Source organism: Crinia signifera, chromosome 12 (genome assembly GCF_055691185.1).
Source record: "Crinia signifera chromosome 12, ASM5569118v1, whole genome shotgun sequence".
Lineage (NCBI taxonomy): Eukaryota > Metazoa > Chordata > Amphibia > Anura > Myobatrachidae > Crinia > Crinia signifera.
Genome location: NC_139228.1, coordinates 48,753,879 through 48,769,222, shown reverse-complemented (window position 1 = coordinate 48,769,222; position 15,344 = coordinate 48,753,879). Strand labels below are relative to the sequence as shown.

The following is a 15,344-nucleotide window of genomic DNA, read 5'->3' as shown; positions in this document are numbered from 1 at the left end:
TAAAAACTTACCACACTGTTTCGGCCCAATTCCAACTGATTTTGGCAGCTAAACAGTGTTGAGCCTCTTTAGTAGTTTAATTTGAGACCACCTGCTAATATTATGTCCTGTAGGTCTTTTTACATTACCAACACATGATTTTTTTCTGTAAGCCAATACAGTTAGGAAACTTTTTAATTAGCTTACCTGGTTATAGAAGTAGAAGAGAGCAAAAAAGTGCCTGTATCTCACCTACAGCAATACCACATTGGATACGCCCAATCTCATCTGATCTTGGAAGCTAAACAGGGTTGGGGCTGGTTAGTACTTGGGTGGGAGACCACATTCGAACACCAGGTGCTGTAGGTTTTTTCCCATTACTGGCAAATTGTTTTTATTCTCTAGCTATTTAAATTATAAACGTTTTCTTTTTATTGCCAATACAGACATTTGGGAGAGGCCAAACAGACACAATAGCCATAACATAAAGACTTACCACACGGTTTTGGCCCAATTCCAACTGCTTTTGGCAGCTAAACAGTGTTGAGCCTCTTTAGTAGTTTAATTTGAGACCAGCTGCTAATATTATGTACTGTAGGTCTTTTTACATTACCAACACATGATTTTTTTCACTAAGCCAATACAGTTAGGAAACTCTTTTATTATCTTACCTGGTTATAGAATTAGAAGAGGGCAAAAAAGTGCCTGTATCTCACCTGCAGCCATACCACATTGGACATGCCCAATCTCGTCTGATCTTGGAAGCTAAGTAGAGTTGGGCCTGGTTAGTACTTGGGTGGGAGACCTCATGGGAACACCAGGTGCTGTAGGTTTTTTCACATTACTGGCAAATGGTTTTTATTCTCTAGCTGTTTAAATTGGAAACTTTTTCTTTTTATTGCCAATACAGACATTTGGGAGAGGTCAAACAGACACAATAGCCATCACCTAAAGACTTTCCACACTGTTTCGGCCCAATTCCAACTGCTTTTGGCAGCTAAACAGTGTTGAGCCTCTTTAGTAGTTTAATTTGAGACCACCTGCTAATATTATGTCCTGTAGGTCTTTTTACATTACCAACACATGATATTTTTCAGTAAGCCAATACAGTTAGGAAACTTTTTTATTAGCTTACCTGGTTATAGAAGTAGAAGATTGCAAAAAAGTGCCTGTATCTCGCCTACAGCCATACCACATTGGATACGCCCAATCTCATCTGATCTTGGAAGCTAAACAGTGTTGGGCCTGGTTAGTACTTAGGTGGGAGACCACATGGGAACACCAGGTGCTGTAGGTTTTTTCCCATTACTGGCAAATTGTTTTTATTCTCTAGCTATTTAAATTGGAAACTTTTTTTTATTGCCAGTACAGACATTTGGAAGAGGTCAAACAGACACAATAGCCATCACCTAAAGACTTACCACACTGTTTCGGCCCAATTCCAACTGCTTTTGGCAGCTAAACAGTGTTGAGCCTCTTTAGTAGTTTAATTTGAGACCACCGGCTAATATCATGTCCTGTAGGTCTTTTTACATTACCAACACATGATTTTTTTCAGTAAGCCAAAATAGTTAGGATATTTTTTTGTTAGCTTACCTGGTGATAGCAGTAGAAGAGGGCAAAAAAGTGCCTGTATCTCACCTACAGCCATACCACATTGGACACGCCCAATCTCGTCTGATCTTGGAAGCTAAGCAGTGTTGGGCCTGGTTAGTACTTAGGTGGGAGACCACATGGGAACACTAGGAGCTGTAGGTTTTTTCCCATTACTGGCAAATTGTTTTTATTCTCTAGCTATTTAAATTGGAAACTTTTTCTTTTTATTGCCAATACAGACATTGGGAGAGGTCAAACAGACACAATAGCCATAACCTAAAGACTTACCACACTGTTTCGGCCCAATTCCAACTGCTTTTGGCAGCTAAACAGTGTTGAGCCTATTTAGTAGTTTAATTTGAGACCACCTGCTAATATTATGTCGTGTAGGTCTTTTTACATTACCAACACATGATTTTTTTCTGTAAGCCAATACAGTTAGGAAACTTTTTTATTAGCTTACCTTGTTATAGAAGTAGAAGAGTGCAAAAAAGTGTCTGTATCTCATCTACAGCCATACCACATTGGACATGCCCAATCTATTCTGCTCTTTGAAGCTAAGCAGTGTTGGGCTTGGTTAGTACTTGGCTGGGAGACCACATGGGAACACCAGGTGCTGTATGTTTTTTCCCATTACTGGCAAATTGTTTTTATTCTCTAGCTATTAAAATTGGAAACTTTTTTTTTTATTGCCAGTACAGACATTTGGGAGAGGTCAAACAGACACAATAGCCATCACCTAAAGACTTTCCATACTTTTCGGCCCAATTCCAACTGCTTTTGGCAGCTAAACAGTGTTGAGCCTCTTTAGTAGTTTAATTTGAGACCACCTGCTAATATTATGTCCTGTAGGTCTTTTTACATTACCAACACATGATATTTTTCAGTAAGCCAATACAGTTAGGAAACTTTTTTATTAGCTTACCTGGTTATAGAAGTAGAAGATTGCAAAAAAGTGCCTGTATCTCACCTACAGCCATACTACATTGGATACGCCCAATCTCATCTGATCTTGGAAGCTAAACATTGTTGGGCCTGGTTAGTACTTGGGTGGGAGACCACATGGGAACACCCGGTGCTGTAGGTTTTTTCCCATTACTGGCAAATTGTTTTTATTCTCTAGCTATTTAAATTGGAAACTTTTTTTATTGCCAGTACAGACATTTGGAAGAGGTCAAACAGACACAATAGCCATCACCTAAAAACTTACCACACGGTTTCGGCCCAATTCCAACTGCTTTTGGCAGCTAAACAGTGTTGAGCCTCTTTAGTAGTTTAATTTGAGACCACCTGCTAACATTATGTCCTGTAGGTCTTTTTACATTACCAACACATGAATTTTTTCTGTAAGCCAATACAGTTAGGAAACTTTTTTTATTAGCTTACCTGGTTATAGAAGTAGAAGAGGGCAAAAAAGTGCCTGTATCTCACCTACAGCCATACCAAATTGGACACGCCCAATCTCGTCTGATCTTGAAAGCTAAGCAGTGTTGGGCCTGTTTAGTACTTGGGTGGGAGACCTCATGGGAACACCAGGTGCTGTAGGTTTTTTCACATTACTGGCAAATTGTTTTTATTCTCTAGCTATTTAAATTGGAAACTTTTTTTTTTTATTGCCAATACAGACATTTGGGAGAGGTCAAACAGACACAATAGCCATCACCTAAAGACTTTCCACACTGTTTCGGCCCAATTCCAACTGCTTTTGGCAGCTAAACAGTGTTGAGCCTCTTTAGTAGTTTAACTTGAGACCACCTGCTCATATCATGTCCTGTAGGTATTTTTTTATTACCAACACATGATTTATTTCAGTAAGCCAAAACAGTTAGGATATTTTTTTGTTAGCTTACCTGGTGATAGAAGTAGAAGAGGGCAAAAAAGTGCCTGTATCTCATATACAGCCATACCACATTGGACACGCCCAATCTCGTCTGATCTTGGAAGCTAAGCAGCGTTGGGCCTTGTTAGTACTTGGGCGGGAGACCACATGGGAACACCAGGTGCTGTAGGTTTTTTCCCATTACTGGCAAACTGTTTTTATTCTCTAGCTAATTAAATGGAAACTTTTTCTTTTTATTTCCAATATAGACATTTGGGAGAGGTCAAACAAACACAATAGCCATCACCTAAAAACTTACCACACTGTTTCGGCCCAATTCCAACTGATTTTGGCAGCTAAACAGTGTTGAGCCTCTTTAGTAGTTTAATTTGAGACCACCTGCTAATATTATGTCCTGTAGGTCTTTTTACATTACCAACACATGATTTTTTTCTGTAAGCCAATACAGTTAGGAAACTTTTTTATTAGCTTACCTGGTTATAGAAGTAGAAGAGGGCAAAAAAGTGCCTCTATCTCACCTACAGCCATACCAAATTGGACACGCCCAATCTCGTCTAATCTTGAAAGCTAAGCAGTGTTGGGCCTGGTTAGTACTTGGGTGGGAGACCTCATGGGAACACCAGGTGCTGTAGGTTTTTTCACATTACTGGCAAATTGTTTTTATTCTCTAGCTATTTAAATTGGAAACTTTTTCTTTTTATTGCCAATACAGACATTTGGGAGAGGTCAAACAGACACAATAGCCATCACCTAAAGACTTTCCACACTGTTTCGGCCCAATTCCAACTGCTTTTGGCAGCTAAACAGTGTTGAGCCTCTTTAATAGTTTAACTTGAGACCACCTGCTTATATCATGTCCTGTAGGTATTTTTACATTACCAACACATGATTTTTTTCACTAAGCCAAAACAGTTAGGATATTTTTTTGTTAGCTTACCTGGTGATAGAAGTAGAAGAGGGCAAAAAAAGTGCCTGTATCTCACCTACAGCCATACCACATTGGACACGCCCAATCTCTTCTGATCTTGGAAGCTAAGCAGTGTTGGGCCTGGTTAGTACTTGGGTGGGAGACCACATGGGAACACCAGGTGCTGTAGGTTTTTTCCCATTACTGGCAAATTGTTTTTATTCTCTAGCTAATTAAATGGAAACTTTTTCTTTTTATTTCCAATACAGACATTTGGGAGAGGTCAAACAAACACAATAGCCATCACCTAAAAACTTACCACACTGTTTCGGCCCAATTCCAACTGATTTTGGCAGCTAAACAGTGTTGAGCCTCTTTAGTAGTTTAATTTGAGACCACCTGCTAATATTATGTCCTGTAGGTCTTTTTACATTACCAACACATGATTTTTTTCTGTAAGCCAATACAGTTAGGAAACTTTTTTATTAGCTTACCTGGTTATAGAAGTAGAAGATTGCAAAAAAGTGCCTGTATCTCACCTACAGCAATACCACATTGGATACGCCCAATCTCATCTGATCTTGGAAGCTATACAGGGTTGGGGCTGGTTAGTACTTGGGTGGGAGACCACATTCGAACACCAGGTGCTGTAGGTTTTTTCCCATTGCTGGCAAATTGTTTTTATTCTCTAGCTATTTAAATTATAAACGTTTTCTTTTTATTGCCAATACAGACATTTGGGAGAGGCCAAACAGACACAATAGCCATAACATAAAGACTTACCACACAGTTTCGGCCCAATTCCAACTGCTTTTGGCAGCTAAACAGTGTTGAGCCTCTTTAGTAGTTTAATTTGAGACCAGCTGCTAATATTATGTACTGTAGGTCTTTTTACATTACCAACACATGATTTTTTTCACTAAGCCAATACAGTTAGGAAACTCTTTTATTAGCTTACCTGGTTATAGAAGTAGAAGAGGGCAAAAAAGTGCCTGTATCTCACCTACAGCCATACCACATTGGACACGCCCAATCTCGTCTGATCTTGGAAGCTAAGCAGTGTTGGGTCTGGTTAGTACTTGGGTGGGAGACCACATGGGAACACCAGGTGCTGTAGGTTTTTTCCCATTACTGGCAAATTGTTTTTATTCTCTAGCTATTTAAATTGGAAACTTTTTTTTATTGCCAGTACAGACATTTGGAAGAGGTCAAACAGACACAATAGCCATCACCTAAAGACTTACCACACTGTTTCGGCCCAATTCCAACTGCTTTTGGCAGCGAAACAGTGTTGAGCCTCTTTAGTAGTTTAATTTGAGACCACCTGCTAATATCATGTCCTGTAGGTCTTTTTACATTACCAACACATGATTTTATTCTGTAAGCCAATACAGTTAGGAAACTTTTTTATTAGCTTACCTGGTTATAGAAGTAGAAGAGGGCAAAAAAGTGACTATATCTCACCTACAGCCATACCACATTGGACATGCCCAATCTCGTCTGATCTTGGAAGCTAAGCAGTGTTGTGCCAGGTTAGTACTTGGGTGGGAGACCACATGGGAACACCAGGTGCTGTAGGTTTTTTCCCATTACTGGCAAATTGTTTTTATTCTCTAGCTATTTAAATTGGAAACTTTTTTTTATTGTCAGTACAGACATTTGGAAGAGGTCAAACAGACACAATAGCCATCACCTAAAAACTTACCACACTGTTTAGGCCCAATTGCAACTGCTTTTGGCAGCTAAACAGTGTTGAGCCTCTTTAGTAGTTTAATTTGAGACCACCTGCTAATATTATGTCCTGTAGGTCTTTTTACATTACCAACACATGATTTTTTTCACTAAGCCAATACAGTTAGGAAACTCTTTTATTAGCTTACCTGGTTATAGAAGTAGAAGAGGGCAAAAAAGTGCCTGTATCTCACCTACAGCCATACCACATTGGACACGCCTAATCTCATCTGATCTTGGAAGCTAAGCAGTGTTGGGCCTGGTTAGTACTTGGGTGGGAGACCACATGGGAACACCAGGTGCTGTAGGTTTTTTCCCATTACTGGCAAATTGTTTTTATTCTCTAGCTATTTAAATTGGAAACTTTTTTTTTTATTGCCAGTACAGACATTTGGAAGAGGTCAAACAGACACAATAGCCATCACCTAAAGACTTACCACACTGTTTCGGCCCAATTCCAACTGCTTTTGGCAGCGAAACAGTGTTGAGCCTCTTTAGTAGTTTAATTTGAGACCACCTGCTAATATCATGTCCTGTAGGTCTTTTTACATTACCAACACATGATTTTATTCTGTAAGCCAATACAGTTAGGAAACTTTTTTATTAGCTTACCTGGTTATAGAAGTAGAAGAGGGCAAAAAAGTGACTATATCTCACCTACAGCCATACCACATTGGACATGCCCAATCTCGTCTGATCTTGGAAGCTAAGCAGTGTTGTGCCAGGTTAGTACTTGGGTGGGAGACCACATGGGAACACCAGGTGCTGTAGGTTTTTTCCCATTACTGGCAAATTGTTTTTATTCTCTAGCTATTTAAATTGGAAACTTTTTTTTATTGTCAGTACAGACATTTGGAAGAGGTCAAACAGACACAATAGCCATCACCTAAAAACTTACCACACTGTTTATGCCCAATTGCAACTGCTTTTGGCAGCTAAACAGTGTTGAGCCTCTTTAGTAGTTTAATTTGAGACCACCTGCTAATATTATGTCCTGTAGGTCTTTTTACATTACCAACACATGATTTTTTTCTGTAAGCCAATACAGTTAGGAAACTTTTTTATTAGCTTACCTGGTTATAGAAGTAGAAGATTGCAAAAAAGTGCCTGTATCTCACCTACAGCAATACCACATTGGATACGCCCAATCTCATCTGATCTTGGAAGCTAAACAGGGTTGGGGCTGGTTAGTACTTGGGTGGGAGACCACATTCGAACACCAGGTGCTGTAGGTTTTTTCCCATTACTGGCAAATTGTTTTTATTCTCTAGCTATTTAAATTATAAACGTTTTCTTTTTATTGCCAATACAGACATTTGGGAGAGGCCAAACAGACACAATAGCCATAACATAAAGACTTACCACACAGTTTCGGCCCAATTCCAACTGCTTTTGGCAGCTAAACAGTGTTGAGCCTCTTTAGTAGTTTAATTTGAGACCAGCTGCTAATATTATGTACTGTAGGTCTTTTTACATTACCAACACATGATTTTTTTCACTAAGCCAATACAGTTAGGAAACTCTTTTATTAGCTTACCTGGTTATAGAAGTAGAAGAGGGCAAAAAAGTGCCTGTATCTCACCTACAGCCATACCACATTGGACATGCCCAATCTCGTCTGATCTTGGAAGCTAAGTAGAGTTGGGCCTGGTTAGTAATTGGGTGGGAGACCTCATGGGAACACCAGGTGCTGTAGGTTTTTTCACATTACTGGCAAATTGTTTTTATTCTCTAGCTATTTAAATTGGAAACTTTTTTTTTTTATTGCCAATACAGACATTTGGGAGAGGTCAAACAGACACAATAGCCATCACCTAAAGACTTTCCACACTGTTTCGGCCCAATTCCAACTGCATTTGGCAGCTAAACAGTGTTGAGCCTCTTTAGTAGTTTAACTTGAGACCACCTGCTTATATCATGTCCTGTAGGTATTTTTACATTACCAACACATGATTTTTTTCACTAAGCCAAAACAGTTAGGATATTTTTTTGTTAGCTTACCTGGTGATAGGTAGAAGATTGCAAAAAAGTGCCTGTATCTCACCTACAGCCATACCAGATTGGACACGCCCAATCTTGTCTGATCTTGAAAGCTAAGCAGTGTTGGGCCTGGTTAGTACTTGGGTGGGAGACCACATGGGAACACCAGGTGCTGTAGGTTTTTTCCCATTACTGGCAAATTGTTTTTATTCTCTAGCTATTTAAATTGGAAACTTTTTTTTATTGCCAGTACAGACATTTGGAAGAGGTCAAACAGACACAATAGCCATCACCTAAAGACTTACCACACTGTTTCGGCCCAATTCCAACTGCTTTTGGCAGCGAAACAGTGTTGAGCCTCTTTAGTAGTTTAATTTGAGACCACCTGCTAATATCATGTCCTGTAGGTCTTTTTACATTACCAACACATGATTTTATTCTGTAAGCCAATACAGTAAAGAAACTTTTTTATTAGCTTACCTGGTTATAGAAGTAGAAGAGGGCAAAAAAGTGACTATATCTCACCTACAGCCATACCACATTGGACATGCCCAATCTCGTCTGATCTTGGAAGCTAAGCAGTGTTGTGCCAGGTTAGTACTTGGATGGGAGACCACATGGGAACACCAGATGCTGTAGGTTTTTTCCCATTACTGGCAAATTGTTTTTATTCTCTAGCTATTTAAATTGGAAACTTTTTTTTATTGTCAGTACAGACATTTGGAAGAGGTCAAACAGACACAATAGCCATCACCTAAAAACTTACCACACTGTTTAGGCCCAATTGCAACTGCTTTTGGCAGCTAAACAGTGTTGAGCCTCTTTAGTAGTTTAATTTGAGACCACCTGCTAATATTATGTCCTGTAGGTCTTTTTACATTACCAACACATGATTTTTTTCACTAAGCCAATACAGTTAGGAAACTCTTTTATTAGCTTACCTGGTTATAGAAGTAGAAGAGGGCAAAAAAGTGCCTGTATCTCACCTACAGCCATACCACATTGGACACGCCTAATCTCATCTGATCTTGGAAGCTAAGCAGTGTTGGGCCTGGTTAGTACTTGGGTGGGAGACCACATGGGAACACCAGGTGCTGTAGGTTTTTTCCCATTACTGGCAAATTGTTTTTATTCTCTAGCTATTTAAATTGGAAACTTTTTTTTTATTGCCAGTACAGACATTTAGAAGAGGTCAAACAGACACAATAGCCATCACCTAAAAACTTACCACACTGTTTAGGCCCAACTCCAACTGCTTTTGGCAGCTAAACAGTGTTGAGCCTCTTTAGTAGTTTAACTTGAGACCACCTGCTTATATCATGTCCTGTAGGTATTTTTACATTACCAACACATGATTTTTTTCAGTAAGCCAAAACAGTTAGGATATTTTTTTGTTAGCTTACCTGGTGATAGAAGTAGAAGAAGGTAAAAAAAGTGCCTGTAACTCACCTACAGCCATACCACATTGGACACGCCCAATCTCGTCTGATCTTGGAAGCTAAGCAGTGTTGGGCCTGGTTAGTACTTGGGTGGGAGACCACATGGGAACACCAGGTGCTGTAGGTTTCTTCCCATTACTGGCAAATTGTTTTTATTCTCTAGCTATTTAAATTGGAAACTTTTTTTTATTGTCAGTACAGACATTTGGAAGAGGTCAAACAGACACAATAGCCATCACCTAAAAACTTACCACACTGTTTAGGCCCAATTGCAACTGCTTTTGGCAGCTAAACAGTGTTGAGCCTCTTTAGTAGTTTAATTTGAGACCACCTGCTAATATTATGTCCTGTAGGTCTTTTTACATTACCAACACATGATATTTTTCAGTAAGCCAATACAGTTAGGAAACTTTTTTATTAGCTTACCTGGTTATAGAAGTAGAAGATTGCAAAAAAGTGCCTGTATCTCGCCTACAGCCATACCACATTGGATACGCCCAATCTCATCTGATCTTGGAAGCTAAACAGTGTTGGGCCTGGTTAGTACTTAGGTGGGAGACCACATGGGAACACCAGGTGCTGTAGGTTTTTTCCCATTACTGGCAAATTGTTTTTATTCTCTAGCTATTTAAATTGGAAACTTTTTTTTATTGCCAGTACAGACATTTGGAAGAGGTCAAACAGACACAATAGCCATCACCTAAAGACTTACCACACTGTTTCGGCCCAATTCCAACTGCTTTTGGCAGCTAAACAGTGTTGAGCCTCTTTAGTAGTTTAATTTGAGACCACCGGCTAATATCATGTCCTGTAGGTCTTTTTACATTACCAACACATGATTTTTTTCAGTAAGCCAAAATAGTTAGGATATTTTTTTGTTAGCTTACCTGGTGATAGCAGTAGAAGAGGGCAAAAAAGTGCCTGTATCTCACCTACAGCCATACCACATTGGACACGCCCAATCTCGTCTGATCTTGGAAGCTAAGCAGTGTTGGGCCTGGTTAGTACTTAGGTGGGAGACCACATGGGAACACTAGGAGCTGTAGGTTTTTTCCCATTACTGGCAAATTGTTTTTATTCTCTAGCTATTTAAATTGGAAACTTTTTCTTTTTATTGCCAATACAGACATTGGGAGAGGTCAAACAGACACAATAGCCATAACCTAAAGACTTACCACACTGTTTCGGCCTAATTCCAACTGCTTTTGGCAGCTAAACAGTGTTGAGCCTATTTAGTAGTTTAATTTGAGACCACCTGCTAATATTATGTCGTGTAGGTCTTTTTACATTACCAACACATGATTTTTTTCTGTAAGCCAATACAGTTAGGAAACTTTTTTATTAGCTTACCTTGTTATAGAAGTAGAAGAGTGCAAAAAAGTGTCTGTATCTCATCTACAGCCATACCACATTGGACATGCCCAATCTATTCTGCTCTTTGAAGCTAAGCAGTGTTGGGCTTGGTTAGTACTTGGCTGGGAGACCACATGGGAACACCAGGTGCTGTATGTTTTTTCCCATTACTGGCAAATTGTTTTTATTCTCTAGCTATTAAAATTGGAAACTTTTTTTTTTATTGCCAGTACAGACATTTGGGAGAGGTCAAACAGACACAATAGCCATCACCTAAAGACTTTCCATACTTTTCGGCCCAATTCCAACTGCTTTTGGCAGCTAAACAGTGTTGAGCCTCTTTAGTAGTTTAATTTGAGACCACCTGCTAATATTATGTCCTGTAGGTCTTTTTACATTACCAACACATGATATTTTTCAGTAAGCCAATACAGTTAGGAAACTTTTTTATTAGCTTACCTGGTTATAGAAGTAGAAGATTGCAAAAAAGTGCCTGTATCTCACCTACAGCCATACTACATTGGATACGCCCAATCTCATCTGATCTTGGAAGCTAAACATTGTTGGGCCTGGTTAGTACTTGGGTGGGAGACCACATGGGAACACCCGGTGCTGTAGGTTTTTTCCCATTACTGGCAAATTGTTTTTATTCTCTAGCTATTTAAATTGGAAACTTTTTTTATTGCCAGTACAGACATTTGGAAGAGGTCAAACAGACACAATAGCCATCACCTAAAAACTTACCACACGGTTTCGGCCCAATTCCAACTGCTTTTGGCAGCTAAACAGTGTTGAGCCTCTTTAGTAGTTTAATTTGAGACCACCTGCTAACATTATGTCCTGTAGGTCTTTTTACATTACCAACACATGAATTTTTTCTGTAAGCCAATACAGTTAGGAAACTTTTTTTATTAGCTTACCTGGTTATAGAAGTAGAAGAGGGCAAAAAAGTGCCTGTATCTCACCTACAGCCATACCAAATTGGACACGCCCAATCTCGTCTGATCTTGGAAGCTAAGCAGCGTTGGGCCTTGTTAGTACTTGGGCGGGAGACCACATGGGAACACCAGGTGCTGTAGGTTTTTTCCCATTACTGGCAAACTGTTTTTATTCTCTAGCTAATTAAATGGAAACTTTTTCTTTTTATTTCCAATATAGACATTTGAGAGAGGTCAAACAAACACAATAGCCATCACCTAAAAACTTACCACACTGTTTCGGCCCAATTCCAACTGATTTTGGCAGCTAAACAGTGTTGAGCCTCTTTAGTAGTTTAATTTGAGACCACCTGCTAATATTATGTCCTGTAGGTCTTTTTACATTCCCAACACATGATTTTTTTCTGTAAGCCAATACAGTTAGGAAACTTTTTTATTAGCTTACCTGGTTATAGAAGTAGAAGAGGGCAAAAAAGTGCCTCTATCTCACCTACAGCCATACCAAATTGGACACGCCCAATCTCGTCTAATCTTGAAAGTTAAGCAGTGTTGGGCCTGGTTAGTACTTGGGTGGGAGACCTCATGGGAACACCAGGTGCTGTAGGTTTTTTCACATTACTGGCAAATTGTTTTTATTCTCTAGCTATTTAAATTGGAAACTTTTTCTTTTTATTGCCAATACAGACATTTGGGAGAGGTCAAACAGACACAATAGCCATCACCTAAAGACTTTCCACACTGTTTCGGCCCAATTCCAACTGCTTTTGGCAGCTAAACAGTGTTGAGCCTCTTTAATAGTTTAACTTGAGACCACCTGCTTATATCATGTCCTGTAGGTATTTTTACATTACCAACACATGATTTTTTTCACTAAGCCAAAACAGTTAGGATATTTTTTTGTTAGCTTACCTGGTGATAGAAGTAGAAGAGGGCAAAAAAAGTGCCTGTATCTCACCTACAGCCATACCACATTGGACACGCCCAATCTCTTCTGATCTTGGAAGCTAAGCAGTGTTGGGCCTGGTTAGTACTTGGGTGGGAGACCACATGGGAACACCAGGTGCTGTAGGTTTTTTCCCATTACTGGCAAATTGTTTTTATTCTCTAGCTAATTAAATGGAAACTTTTTCTTTTTATTTCCAATACAGACATTTGGGAGAGGTCAAACAAACACAATAGCCATCACCTAAAAACTTACCACACTGTTTCGGCCCAATTCCAACTGATTTTGGCAGCTAAACAGTGTTGAGCCTCTTTAGTAGTTTAATTTGAGACCACCTGCTAATATTATGTCCTGTAGGTCTTTTTACATTACCAACACATGATTTTTTTCTGTAAGCCAATACAGTTAGGAAACTTTTTTATTAGCTTACCTGGTTATAGAAGTAGAAGATTGCAAAAAAGTGCCTGTATCTCACCTACAGCAATACCACATTGGATACGCCCAATCTCATCTGATCTTGGAAGCTAAACAGGGTTGGGGCTGGTTAGTACTTGGGTGGGAGACCACATTCGAACACCAGGTGCTGTAGGTTTTTTCCCATTGCTGGCAAATTGTTTTTATTCTCTAGCTATTTAAATTATAAACGTTTTCTTTTTATTGCCAATACAGACATTTGGGAGAGGCCAAACAGACACAATAGCCATAACATAAAGACTTACCACACAGTTTCGGCCCAATTCCAACTGCTTTTGGCAGCTAAACAGTGTTGAGCCTCTTTAGTAGTTTAATTTGAGACCAGCTGCTAATATTATGTACTGTAGGTCTTTTTACATTACCAACACATGATTTTTTTCACTAAGCCAATACAGTTAGGAAACTCTTTTATTAGCTTACCTGGTTATAGAAGTAGAAGAGGGCAAAAAAGTGCCTGTATCTCACCTACAGCCATACCACATTGGACACGCCCAATCTCGTCTGATCTTGGAAGCTAAGCAGTGTTGGGCCTGGTTAGTACTTGGGTGGGAGACCACATGGGAACACCAGGTGCTGTAGGTTTTTTCCCATTACTGGCAAATTGTTTTTATTCTCTAGCTATTTAAATTGGAAACTTTTTTTTATTGCCAGTACAGACATTTGGAAGAGGTCAAACAGACACAATAGCCATCACCTAAAGACTTACCACACTGTTTCGGCCCAATTCCAACTGCTTTTGGCAGCGAAACAGTGTTGAGCCTCTTTAGTAGTTTAATTTGAGACCACCTGCTAATATCATGTCCTGTAGGTCTTTTTACATTACCAACACATGATTTTATTCTGTAAGCCAATACAGTTAGGAAACTTTTTTATTAGCTTACCTGGTTATAGAAGTAGAAGAGGGCAAAAAAGTGACTATATCTCACCTACAGCCATACCACATTGGACATGCCCAATCTCGTCTGATCTTGGAAGCTAAGCAGTGTTGTGCCAGGTTAGTACTTGGGTGGGAGACCACATGGGAACACCAGGTGCTGTAGGTTTTTTCCCATTACTGGCAAATTGTTTTTATTCTCTAGCTATTTAAATTGGAAACTTTTTTTTATTGTCAGTACAGACATTTGGAAGAGGTCAAACAGACACAATAGCCATCACCTAAAAACTTACCACACTGTTTAGGCCCAATTGCAACTGCTTTTGGCAGCTAAACAGTGTTGAGCCTCTTTAGTAGTTTAATTTGAGACCACCTGCTAATATTATGTCCTGTAGGTCTTTTTACATTACCAACACATGATTTTTTTCACTAAGCCAATACAGTTAGGAAACTCTTTTATTAGCTTACCTGGTTATAGAAGTAGAAGAGGGCAAAAAAGTGCCTGTATCTCACCTACAGCCATACCACATTGGACACGCCTAATCTCATCTGATCTTGGAAGCTAAGCAGTGTTGGGCCTGGTTAGTACTTGGGTGGGAGACCACATGGGAACACCAGGTGCTGTAGGTTTTTTCCCATTACTGGCAAATTGTTTTTATTCTCTAGCTATTTAAATTGGAAACTTTTTTTTTTATTGCCAGTACAGACATTTGGAAGAGGTCAAACAGACACAATAGCCCTCACCTAAAGACTTACCACACTGTTTCGGCCCAATTCCAACTGCTTTTGGCAGTGAAACAGTGTTGAGCCTCTTTAGTAGTTTAATTTGAGACCACCTGCTAATATCATGTCCTGTAGGTCTTTTTACATTACCAACACATGATTTTATTCTGTAAGCCAATACAGTTAGGAAACTTTTTTATTAGCTTACCTGGTTATAGAAGTAGAAGAGGGCAAAAAAGTGACTATATCTCACCTACAGCCATACCACATTGGACATGCCCAATCTCGTCTGATCTTGGAAGCTAAGCAGTGTATTGCCAGGTTAGTACTTGGGTGGGAGACCACATGGGAACACCAGGTGCTGTAGGTTTTTTCCCATTACTGGCAAATTGTTTTTATTCTCTAGCTATTTAAATTGGAAACTTTTTTTTATTGTCAGTACAGACATTTGGAAGAGGTCAAACAGACACAATAGCCATCACCTAAAAACTTACCACACTGTTTAGGCCCAATTGCAACTGCTTTTGGCAGCTAAACAGTGTTGAGCCTCTTTAGTAGTTTAATTTG

The 15,344-nt window shown here is 39.3% G+C and overlaps 25 non-coding genes and 8 pseudogenes across 25 annotated transcripts; all 33 read left to right on the top strand.

Annotated features, from left to right (window-relative positions):
• The first annotated feature begins 229 nt into the window (after positions 1–229).
• On the top strand, positions 230–348 carry LOC146050748 (5S ribosomal RNA; annotated as a pseudogene).
• A 345-nt stretch (positions 349–693) lies between these two features.
• On the top strand, positions 694–812 carry LOC146051311 (5S ribosomal RNA). The gene has a single exon (XR_014466707.1). It is a non-coding gene; the product is annotated as a 5S ribosomal RNA (ribosomal RNA).
• Positions 813–1,157: 345 nt separating this feature from the next.
• Positions 1,158–1,276, top strand: LOC146050972 (5S ribosomal RNA). The gene has a single exon (XR_014466404.1). It is a non-coding gene; the product is annotated as a 5S ribosomal RNA (ribosomal RNA).
• Positions 1,277–1,618: 342 nt separating this feature from the next.
• LOC146051209 (5S ribosomal RNA) lies at positions 1,619–1,737 on the top strand. Its single transcript, XR_014466614.1, has one exon. It is a non-coding gene; the product is annotated as a 5S ribosomal RNA (ribosomal RNA).
• A 344-nt stretch (positions 1,738–2,081) lies between these two features.
• On the top strand, positions 2,082–2,200 carry LOC146050806 (5S ribosomal RNA; annotated as a pseudogene).
• Positions 2,201–2,543: 343 nt separating this feature from the next.
• Positions 2,544–2,662, top strand: LOC146051069 (5S ribosomal RNA). The gene has a single exon (XR_014466488.1). It is a non-coding gene; the product is annotated as a 5S ribosomal RNA (ribosomal RNA).
• Positions 2,663–3,004: 342 nt separating this feature from the next.
• Positions 3,005–3,123, top strand: LOC146051315 (5S ribosomal RNA). The gene has a single exon (XR_014466710.1). It is a non-coding gene; the product is annotated as a 5S ribosomal RNA (ribosomal RNA).
• A 345-nt stretch (positions 3,124–3,468) lies between these two features.
• On the top strand, positions 3,469–3,587 carry LOC146050734 (5S ribosomal RNA; annotated as a pseudogene).
• Positions 3,588–3,931: 344 nt separating this feature from the next.
• On the top strand, positions 3,932–4,050 carry LOC146051409 (5S ribosomal RNA). Its single transcript, XR_014466795.1, has one exon. It is a non-coding gene; the product is annotated as a 5S ribosomal RNA (ribosomal RNA).
• Positions 4,051–4,396: 346 nt separating this feature from the next.
• LOC146050887 (5S ribosomal RNA) lies at positions 4,397–4,515 on the top strand. The gene has a single exon (XR_014466370.1). It is a non-coding gene; the product is annotated as a 5S ribosomal RNA (ribosomal RNA).
• Positions 4,516–4,859: 344 nt separating this feature from the next.
• On the top strand, positions 4,860–4,978 carry LOC146050789 (5S ribosomal RNA; annotated as a pseudogene).
• A 345-nt stretch (positions 4,979–5,323) lies between these two features.
• LOC146050999 (5S ribosomal RNA) lies at positions 5,324–5,442 on the top strand. The gene has a single exon (XR_014466425.1). It is a non-coding gene; the product is annotated as a 5S ribosomal RNA (ribosomal RNA).
• Positions 5,443–5,784: 342 nt separating this feature from the next.
• On the top strand, positions 5,785–5,903 carry LOC146051222 (5S ribosomal RNA). Its single transcript, XR_014466626.1, has one exon. It is a non-coding gene; the product is annotated as a 5S ribosomal RNA (ribosomal RNA).
• A 342-nt stretch (positions 5,904–6,245) lies between these two features.
• Positions 6,246–6,364, top strand: LOC146050791 (5S ribosomal RNA). Its single transcript, XR_014466358.1, has one exon. It is a non-coding gene; the product is annotated as a 5S ribosomal RNA (ribosomal RNA).
• Positions 6,365–6,708: 344 nt separating this feature from the next.
• Positions 6,709–6,827, top strand: LOC146051221 (5S ribosomal RNA). Its single transcript, XR_014466625.1, has one exon. It is a non-coding gene; the product is annotated as a 5S ribosomal RNA (ribosomal RNA).
• Positions 6,828–7,169: 342 nt separating this feature from the next.
• On the top strand, positions 7,170–7,288 carry LOC146050747 (5S ribosomal RNA; annotated as a pseudogene).
• A 345-nt stretch (positions 7,289–7,633) lies between these two features.
• Positions 7,634–7,752, top strand: LOC146051429 (5S ribosomal RNA). Its single transcript, XR_014466813.1, has one exon. It is a non-coding gene; the product is annotated as a 5S ribosomal RNA (ribosomal RNA).
• A 343-nt stretch (positions 7,753–8,095) lies between these two features.
• LOC146051407 (5S ribosomal RNA) lies at positions 8,096–8,214 on the top strand. Its single transcript, XR_014466793.1, has one exon. It is a non-coding gene; the product is annotated as a 5S ribosomal RNA (ribosomal RNA).
• Positions 8,215–8,556: 342 nt separating this feature from the next.
• Positions 8,557–8,675, top strand: LOC146051393 (5S ribosomal RNA). Its single transcript, XR_014466780.1, has one exon. It is a non-coding gene; the product is annotated as a 5S ribosomal RNA (ribosomal RNA).
• Positions 8,676–9,017: 342 nt separating this feature from the next.
• Positions 9,018–9,136, top strand: LOC146050778 (5S ribosomal RNA). Its single transcript, XR_014466356.1, has one exon. It is a non-coding gene; the product is annotated as a 5S ribosomal RNA (ribosomal RNA).
• A 344-nt stretch (positions 9,137–9,480) lies between these two features.
• LOC146051236 (5S ribosomal RNA) lies at positions 9,481–9,599 on the top strand. Its single transcript, XR_014466639.1, has one exon. It is a non-coding gene; the product is annotated as a 5S ribosomal RNA (ribosomal RNA).
• Positions 9,600–9,941: 342 nt separating this feature from the next.
• On the top strand, positions 9,942–10,060 carry LOC146050970 (5S ribosomal RNA). Its single transcript, XR_014466403.1, has one exon. It is a non-coding gene; the product is annotated as a 5S ribosomal RNA (ribosomal RNA).
• Positions 10,061–10,402: 342 nt separating this feature from the next.
• On the top strand, positions 10,403–10,521 carry LOC146051208 (5S ribosomal RNA). The gene has a single exon (XR_014466613.1). It is a non-coding gene; the product is annotated as a 5S ribosomal RNA (ribosomal RNA).
• Positions 10,522–10,865: 344 nt separating this feature from the next.
• LOC146050804 (5S ribosomal RNA) lies at positions 10,866–10,984 on the top strand (annotated as a pseudogene).
• A 343-nt stretch (positions 10,985–11,327) lies between these two features.
• LOC146051068 (5S ribosomal RNA) lies at positions 11,328–11,446 on the top strand. Its single transcript, XR_014466487.1, has one exon. It is a non-coding gene; the product is annotated as a 5S ribosomal RNA (ribosomal RNA).
• A 342-nt stretch (positions 11,447–11,788) lies between these two features.
• LOC146050731 (5S ribosomal RNA) lies at positions 11,789–11,907 on the top strand (annotated as a pseudogene).
• A 344-nt stretch (positions 11,908–12,251) lies between these two features.
• On the top strand, positions 12,252–12,370 carry LOC146051362 (5S ribosomal RNA). The gene has a single exon (XR_014466752.1). It is a non-coding gene; the product is annotated as a 5S ribosomal RNA (ribosomal RNA).
• A 346-nt stretch (positions 12,371–12,716) lies between these two features.
• LOC146050886 (5S ribosomal RNA) lies at positions 12,717–12,835 on the top strand. Its single transcript, XR_014466369.1, has one exon. It is a non-coding gene; the product is annotated as a 5S ribosomal RNA (ribosomal RNA).
• Positions 12,836–13,179: 344 nt separating this feature from the next.
• Positions 13,180–13,298, top strand: LOC146050746 (5S ribosomal RNA; annotated as a pseudogene).
• A 345-nt stretch (positions 13,299–13,643) lies between these two features.
• Positions 13,644–13,762, top strand: LOC146051224 (5S ribosomal RNA). Its single transcript, XR_014466628.1, has one exon. It is a non-coding gene; the product is annotated as a 5S ribosomal RNA (ribosomal RNA).
• Positions 13,763–14,104: 342 nt separating this feature from the next.
• Positions 14,105–14,223, top strand: LOC146051220 (5S ribosomal RNA). Its single transcript, XR_014466624.1, has one exon. It is a non-coding gene; the product is annotated as a 5S ribosomal RNA (ribosomal RNA).
• A 342-nt stretch (positions 14,224–14,565) lies between these two features.
• Positions 14,566–14,684, top strand: LOC146050766 (5S ribosomal RNA). Its single transcript, XR_014466355.1, has one exon. It is a non-coding gene; the product is annotated as a 5S ribosomal RNA (ribosomal RNA).
• A 344-nt stretch (positions 14,685–15,028) lies between these two features.
• LOC146051441 (5S ribosomal RNA) lies at positions 15,029–15,147 on the top strand. Its single transcript, XR_014466824.1, has one exon. It is a non-coding gene; the product is annotated as a 5S ribosomal RNA (ribosomal RNA).
• The last annotated feature ends 197 nt before the right edge of the window (positions 15,148–15,344 follow it).